The following is an 8,641-nucleotide window of genomic DNA, read 5'->3' as shown; positions in this document are numbered from 1 at the left end:
ATTGCATCACTCACACTAACAGCATTTTTAACAAGAATATTCTCTATCTCCCTTTTGCTTCGGCCTTGTTGGTTGTATGACAGGTAGAAGAAGCGGGGCTTCAACTTCCTTTGATTCTGAACCTGAGAGGACCTTCCTTAGACTAAGGAGGGAAGCAAGAGGAAAGAGAGTCGTTAGTGCTGAGGAAGAGGAGGAGTATTTTGAACCAAACATGGATGAGAATATGGAGAACCATCATGAAGAAGAGGCTCACAACCATGGCAGAGAAGGACCACTGCATCATGCTGGACAAGAAAGAAGAGTTCTAGGCTCTTATATCAATCCAAACCCAGGAAACTGTGGAAGTAACATCTAGAAGCCAACCATACATGCCAATAACTTTGAACTAAAGCCACAGCTCATCACCCTGGTTCAGAACAACTGTTCATTCGGAGGAAGTGTCCAAGAAGACCCCAATCAACATCTCACCACATTCCTGAGGATATGTGATACTGTGAAGTCTAATGATGTTCATCCTGACACCTATAGACTGCTTCTGTTTTCCTTCTCACTCAAGGACAAAGCATCTAAGTGGCTGGAATCCTTCCCGAAGGATAGTTTAACAACCTGGGAAGATGTGGTGAATAAATTCTTGGCGAGATTCTATCCTCCTCAAAGGATCAACAGGTTGAGAGCTGAGGTACAAACCTTCAGGCAACATGATGGTGAAACTCTCTATGAAGCATGGGAGAGGTTTAAGGACTTGACAAGAAGGTGCCCGCCAGATATGCTCAATGAATGGGTGCAATTACACATTTTCTATGAGGGTCCACTACAAGAAAAATACCCATTCAGGTACACTTGAAAAGTGTAGCCAAAAGTGAAAAAAAAATGATGCCTTAGGCTACGGCTACGCTTTCAGGGCTACGGCTACGCTTTTTGGGGTGATTCCTATTCGGCCGTTGCCTATTCTCAAAGGCTACGCTTTCCTGCACCAAGGGCTACGCTTTTGGCGTTTGGAAATAGGGTACGCTTTTCAAATGATGCTGTCCAGGACCAAAGGCTACGCTTTCCAGTTTCCATTTTTGCCAGAATAGGCTACGCTTTTCAACGCTACTGCATCACCTGTAAAGCGTAGCCACATTGTATACCATAGCTACTTTTTATAAGTGTAGCCTTAGGTTTCTCGTTTTTTTTTTTTGTATACTATAGCTACTGTATATAAGTGTAGCCTTAGATCCCTTGTTATTTTTTTATTATTATATATATATATATATATATTCTAATAATTATTAATACAATATAATATTTAGTAATATGATTACATATATAATAATTCTGTATTTTTAATTAAATGAGTTAAATATTATAAAATTAAAATAAATATATAATTATACTAAATAATTTTTTTAAATAATAAAAATTATCTGTAACTAAAATATATTTATAATAATGATCCAAAAGTACTAGAATGAAGTTAATTTTGAATTTTCATACATCCCACACTAAAGTAAGCATAACCATATCAAAATAAGAAGGATACCACTTAGAATTTACTACTAATACTCTACCAAAAACTAAAATATTATATCCTACATAAGTATCTTCCAATAAAGGTCATTAGTCAACCATGCATACATGTATCCATTCCCAAGACTACTCTATCTTAGCCAATAATCCACAATAATAATCAGCTTAATCTTCATTATCATCCTCAATATTATCCTGCATAATTATATAGAAAAATAATTAAAAAATATTTATAATGACATTCGCAAAGATATAATGAAGAATTAGGAAGGCCACAATATTCAGATATAAACACGCAAAGGATTCAACTTTAATCCAATAAAAGTATGAAGAATTAGGAAGGTTTCAGCAGAATATAGACAAACTTCCTATATAAACATACATAATGAAGAATTAGGAAGGCCACAATATTCAGATATAAACACGCAAAGGATTCAACTTTAATCCAATAAAAGTATGACTTAATTCTTCCCCGAACTGAAAAAGGAACCCCTTTCACTATCTCTTCCCCAAGTTCATCGAGTCGAAAAAGCACCCAAATTTAAGCATAAAGATTCGAAGTTAAACAGAACATAACATAACAACAGAAAACATAGGCCAAATAGCAAAGAAAAAAAGCAGCACATTGTTAGTGATAGTACAAATAGAAGGTGGAATTAGTGAAGATTGTACCTTGTGAAAGAAACGCACGTATTCTACCATTTCTATAGCTGAAGAAGTGAGAAGAGTGAAAAGGGTTCAGCTTTGGGACTTGTTTGCCAGAGAGAGGTGAAACCCATATGGCATTCAAGGCCCTCAAGTCCAAACTCTCAATTTCAAATTTCTTGGCAGATGGGAGTCCAAAAATCCCCCTGTTGATTCCTTGAAACATATTTTTTATTGCAATTGATTTCAAACATATCAAATACACCTTCTGCTTTGTTAAACAATGCCAAAAGCATATAATGAAAAAGAAAAAGAAAAAGTAGATCGAATATTGTTGAAATGGGATACCTTTCACTGCCTGGTAAAGCTCTCTTTTCTTCTCAGCAAGTGTGTCATCCATAACCAAGCCTGACCCAAAGCTCCGTTCTCTAACTTTGACAATAGGGAAGGGTTTAAACCAGAGCGGTCTGTCACCAAATCTCGAGGTGTTCATCCTTGAAAGATTCTCAGGTGGAGGCAATCTTTGAAGCTTCATGATATCCATGGTTCTAAAAATCACAGGACGCACATGACAACCGGCCATTGATGCATGAAATAACTTGGTGACCCTTCTAGAAGAAGATTTAACTATGAGAGACAGAAAATGAAGCACAGGATAAGATCATACCCTAGCCCTGCACGTTCTTCTATCTTGTTTTGGTTGATAAAGACTCTGGTTCCTGATATTACTTATTAGTGTCATCATTTTCGCTCTATGGAAATGGTGAACAACTAACGAGATAGATTGGAGGGGGGGAGACAACTAACAGCTAGAAACCAATCATCACTACTAACCTCATGAGTAGAATCAAAAGGAGTAAGGTCTACTGATGCATCTTTTATTTCTTCAGGCTTTAGTTGAATGTCTTTTAAAGATTGATCCAACTTCTCATGTAACTTGGCCTTCAAATTGTCCACCTGCCAATTGATAGAAAACTTACCATTATGTAACCTTAGATAACAACACAATGTAATGCTTAAAAATAAGATGAGGACTCTAGTTAAGGATAGAGAAAGTTAGGAACATGAAGCTCAAATCAAAATACATGGAATTAGTTAATAGATAGAGTGAAGAGAACTATAAAAAGGATCAAAATATATCACACAATTATAGTACATCCAATGCTCACATGAGTTGACATGCCTTATGTTATAAGTTATAACCAACTAGTAGCACTCTACATAAATACTATAAAAGGGATCAAAAGTACTTCTAACAAAAACGATCTCTAACACAAAAGTCCACCACCATAAATCAATTACTATTTTATGCTTCTTAAAAAATGAACATTAGCCTGCTGAACTTCACATAAGAAATTTATTCCTTAAACCCCACTTCTCCCAGACTTGGTCCAATTTCTGAAAATATAGGAATTTAGCTAGTTATATATAGATGTGCGTTATATTTTCATTAACAGATTAAAAGGTCTTATCAAGAATAATAAGATAAATAGAATGACAAAATGAACAAAATTAAAGATGAAAATTCCCTTATTATTATTATTGTAGCTGTACTGCTGTAGTGGCTTATAAAAACTGAATATGTGTCACTACGAGTTAACAATCAAATACGAAACAACATTCTTAAACCTATTTTCAAATCTTTTTTAATTTTTCATGTATGGTCAAATTTTGCCAAAACCCGGGTGTAACCTTTTTTTAAACTTGTTAACATGAGATATTTATACATCAGACTTTTTTTTTCTTAATACATAAGAACAGGCGAACAACAATTCTAAAAAAGTCATAATCTTGAGTGCCATTTTAGAAATTACGGTAATTTTTATGATATTATGCGACATAATAACAAAGAAACCCTAATTAAGAGGTTAAAAATATAAAGAAGGCGATAGCTTAGCTTACAGTTAATTAAGAGGTGTTGATCATGGAGCTAGACGGTAGTGAGGATCAGGCAAGTAATGAGGATCCATATAGAGGGTTGCTTTCTGATAAGCATGAAGGCCATCCATCACCATGAACTGCATGTCTTCAGAGGTTTCCAGTGCCTCTTCCTTTGATTTATGAACTAGTTTTTTATTTGCTTTTGGTCCAAACCTATTGATTCTGCCAGTGCCACCTTCTGGAAGTGATTCCAAACCAGCTAACATGCTCTTATCCATGATTTAATTCAATTCAAATCAACCTAGTATTCTTCATTCACATTAATCAAATATATCATGCACCTCAAGCAATTATATTACATCCACCTCAATCTCGTTAATTAAAATAAAATAGTAATAAAAAACCTGTGGAGATAGAATCTCTGGACCAAGAGAGAGGCAGAGAAGGCAACCGGTGAGTTTGGAGAAGAAACTCAAACCCCAGGAACAAAATTAAAACCAGTTAACTAACAATAATATAGGATAAAATAATTAATCACAAACAGCACAATCTATTCATAATTAAGCCACAAAATCACAAAGAATAGCAGGACAATAGCATATTTACAATGAATAGTCACAAACAACAGTAAGAGCTAATCAACAATCAATTAATCAATGAATGAAAAATTGAAATTACCATAAGTCCTGAAAGAACACACAGGAGAATGAATGAGGGCAAGAATCAAAATTAAATCTCAAGACCACTGTAATTAAACTATGTGCAAATAATAATTTAGAATATTTTAACAGAATTTGAATTTATGTCAAGGTCTAACTAGCTAAATTTAGAGTGTAAAATCTTAAGCCCTGGACTAGCCAAGGGGAAACTATGGCAATTATATGAATTCAATCAGCAAAATATAGCAAAATCAACAAACCCTGATGAAGCAATATGCAAAATCATAAAGCAAAATGTAAAATCATAAAGCAAATTCTAACAAGGAGGAAAGAATCAATACTATTCAGATTTAACATAAAATTTTCAGTACATGTCCTCTAATTATTCCTTTTCTCTTAATCAATACTATTCAGATTTAGAATCAATATGTCATCATTCTTGTTATTCAGATTCACAACACCAACAGGAACAATTAAAAGTTACACGGCAACAACACCAACAATTAAATCACAATAACAAAATAAAAACAAGAAAAAAATAATAACAGACGGAATTCGAACTCAGATGCAGGCCAGAACTCAAACCCAGATGAGGGAGAGGGAGCAGTGGGGCACAGGCGACAAAAATGGAATAGACAACAGCCATGGAACAGAGGCAAAGCAACCCGACGATAGACAAGCTGCGACGGTGCTGGAGCAGTGGGAGTGGGGACGGCGGCTGGACCAGATTCAACGGCGGCGACACAGGTTGAAGAAGAGGAGCGGCTAGGGTTTTTCTTTGAGAAAAAGAAGAACTTCAATGTCTCGGTAAGTGGTGAGCGACGATGAAGAAGATGAGGAGCGGCGACATTGAGTGGTGAGCGAAGGTGAACAAGATGAGGAGCAGTGCGGTGAGTGGTGCGTGGTGAGTGATGGTGAGCGAAGGTGAGAAGGGGAAGGACGATCGAATTGAAAGGGGAAGGATGGTGAGAAGCGCAAAGATGACAATGGTGAGGGCGGCGCAGTGACAAGGAGGAGGGCGAAGAGGAGCGACGGTGAGTGGTCACTGGTGAGTGTGCAGCGAGAGGGTTTCTTCTTCGATGGTGAGAGGGTTTGGCTACTAAGTGTGAGTTTTGAAGGGACAAAAATTTCACTAAGTGTGTGAGTTTGCTTTTGGAAACTGAGGAGAAAAAATTACCAAGCTTTTGCCTTTAGATACATTAGGCATCACTTTTAAAGTGCACCTAAAACTTAATAAATAGGCTACCTTTTAAAAGCGCTCTCTTTGATACAAAAAGTGAACACATAAATATCAATATACGGCTACGCTTTATAAGTGATTTCTATAATACCTAAGGCTACACTTTTTAAATGACGTCAGAATTGTGTTTCCTTTTCTCTTATAAAAAGGCAACACTGAGAAAAGCGTAGCCTATTCATAGAATAAGCTACGCTTTTCAAAGGTAGCTTAAAAAAAGTGTGGCTGAATGGGTATTTTTCTTATAGTGGTCCTTCGTACGAATCAAGGAAGGCAGTATACCACTCATCCAGGGATCTCTGAACAAGAAGAAGACCATTGAAGAAGCTATAGATGTCATTGAGACTGTAGCTGAGAATGACTACTTCTATGCTTCTGAAAGAGGCAACACTAGAGGAGTGATGGAGCTAAACAACGTGGATGCACTGCTGGCCCAAAACAAGATGATCACCAAGCAGTTGGCCGATCTTACCAAAAAGATGGAGAGGAACCAAGTAGCAGCAATTACTACCTCATCAGCAGCTCAAGAGGGAGTGAATACAGAGGTAGATGGTGATCAGGAACAAGCCAGCTACATTGGAAATTCACCTAAGCAAAACCATGATCCATACTCCAAAATTTACAATCCTGGTTGGAGGAACCACCCAAACTTTTGGTGGGGAAATCAACAAGATCAAGGCCAAGATCAGAGACGCCACAACCCCAACAACAATGCAGCTCACCAGAATTCCACACAGAGATCATATCAACACTCACCTAACAACACATCTCAACATCCATACCAAAGCCAAAATAGCCATTCCCATCCCTCCAACTCTAACTCGCCATCATCCGAAGATAGACTCTCAAGGATTGAGACCCTACTTGAAGGCATATGTAAGGAACTCCAAGAGAACAAGGTGTTCAAGGAGGAGGTGCGAGCTAATATCAAAAACCAGGGAGACAACATTAAGAGGCTAGAATTTCAAGTGGGATACCTCTCTGAGAAGATTCCCAAACCTACTGACAGCTTCTCAAGTGACACAGAGAAAAACCCGAGAGGTGAAGCAAAGAAAGTAAGATAGGAAAACTGCAAGATGGTTACTATAAGTGATAAGGGGACTGAGGAAGAGCTGAACAAACCCTTCAAACACTCTGGAGATACTTCAGCAGAAAAGCAGGAAGAGGGTCACCAAGAAACCAAAATTACACAGAAGGAGATGCTGAAACTCTATGCACCTTTTCCCCAAAGACTCAAGGATGGTGTGGAAAAGAGAATATACTCAAAGTTCCTTGATATGTTTGCATCTCTCCATGTAAACATACCATTCATCAAGGCTCTCCAACAAATGCCCTCGTACATTAAGTATATGAAAGAGCTGCTGACCAGAAAAAGCTCACTTAAAGGAGGACAAACAATAGTGATGAATAAGGAGTGCAGTGCTCTCATTCAACCAGAGTTGCCTACAAAAAGGAAGGACCCATGCAGTTTTCACATCCCCTGTGCCATAGGAGAAATAATGTTTGACAAAGGACTCTGTGACCTGGGAGAAGCATCAATTTAATGCCTTTATCCCTTATGAAGAAGCTACAGATCAATGAGCTAATGTCCACAGACGTAGTCATCAGGCTGGCTGACAAAACTCAAAAACAAGCAGTAGGAGTGGTTGAAAACGTGTTGGTAAAGGTTGGGAACTACTTCCTTCCCACAGACTTTGTCATATTGGAAATGGAAGAGAGTCACCTTCACCCAATCATATTGGGAAGACAAAACTTCATTAGGTCATTAGCAGGGAGCAGCTGGTCGGCTTTCTCCTGTGGGGTGAAGTTTTTCCCCCGCCAGGAGGCAACATGCATGAGATCTATGATAGACATAGATGATTCTCCTCTTTTACGTTTGCCAGTGGTAGCCTTTCCTTTTCCCTTTCTCTGGAAATCTGACATCCTGAAAAACAGAAAACCAGGATATAATAAAAATAAGAAAACAAATAGGCAAATAGTCAAAAAAAACACAAAGTGGCAAAGGAGAATTAGAATGAGGTAAATGAGTTAAGTAAATGTGCATTAAGGATTGTATAGGAGTTAAAAGTTCGAAAGGAAAAATTCACAATCCAAAATGTAATAGAAGGCATGTTAAGTAGGAAAAATTATCAGTATGCCATGGTTAGAGGGTTAAAAGAAAGTGAAAAACCATAAAAAAAAGATTTTAAAAGGTTAGTTTGGTTGGAATTAAAAAAAAAGATTTCAGGAAATTAGAATTAGTGAGTTAATGAAAAATGGGTTAAGGTAAGTGGCATAAGGATAAGTTTCTAAGTAACAAGCATTCATAATTAGAAGCGATAGGTAACTCATAACCATACAAGGAAAACAGGTTGATGATGATTCAAATAGATATAGAAATAGCAAAAATTAGAATCAAACATAAAAAATGCAATATATGAACCAGGAAATCAAAGAGAATAAGAATGCGTGCCTGGCATTCATGAATGGGTTTGGGTAAGGCAGAGGAAAGCAGATTTCAAAATGCCAAAACCAAAACATGAATGAAAATATTTTACAGAAATTTGGGCAGTATTCCGGCTAAAATTGGATTGTCCCAGAAAATAAACAGCAATCAAATAGTTCATAGGAATTAAAATTAAAGCTTGCAATTACATATAAGGAATATAAACATGAAAATTCAGTGTAAAGAGCAGCATGAAACAAGAAATCACAGCATATGAACATTACA

General features: G+C 37.0%; 1 non-coding gene across 1 annotated transcript; it reads right to left on the bottom strand.

Moving 5' to 3' along the window:
- Positions 1–664: 664 nt before the first annotated feature.
- LOC148548864 (small nucleolar RNA R71) lies at positions 665–771 on the bottom strand. The gene has a single exon (XR_015898368.1). It is a non-coding gene; the product is annotated as a small nucleolar RNA R71 (small nucleolar RNA).
- Between the last annotated feature and the right edge of the window lie 7,870 nt (positions 772–8,641).

The sequence above is a fragment of the Arachis ipaensis genome, chromosome B8 (assembly GCF_059453495.1).
Source record: "Arachis ipaensis isolate K30076 ecotype BB chromosome B8, ASM5945349v1, whole genome shotgun sequence".
In the NCBI taxonomy this organism is placed as follows: Eukaryota; Viridiplantae; Streptophyta; class Magnoliopsida; order Fabales; family Fabaceae; genus Arachis; species Arachis ipaensis.
This window is presented reverse-complemented; position numbering and strand designations above follow the sequence as displayed.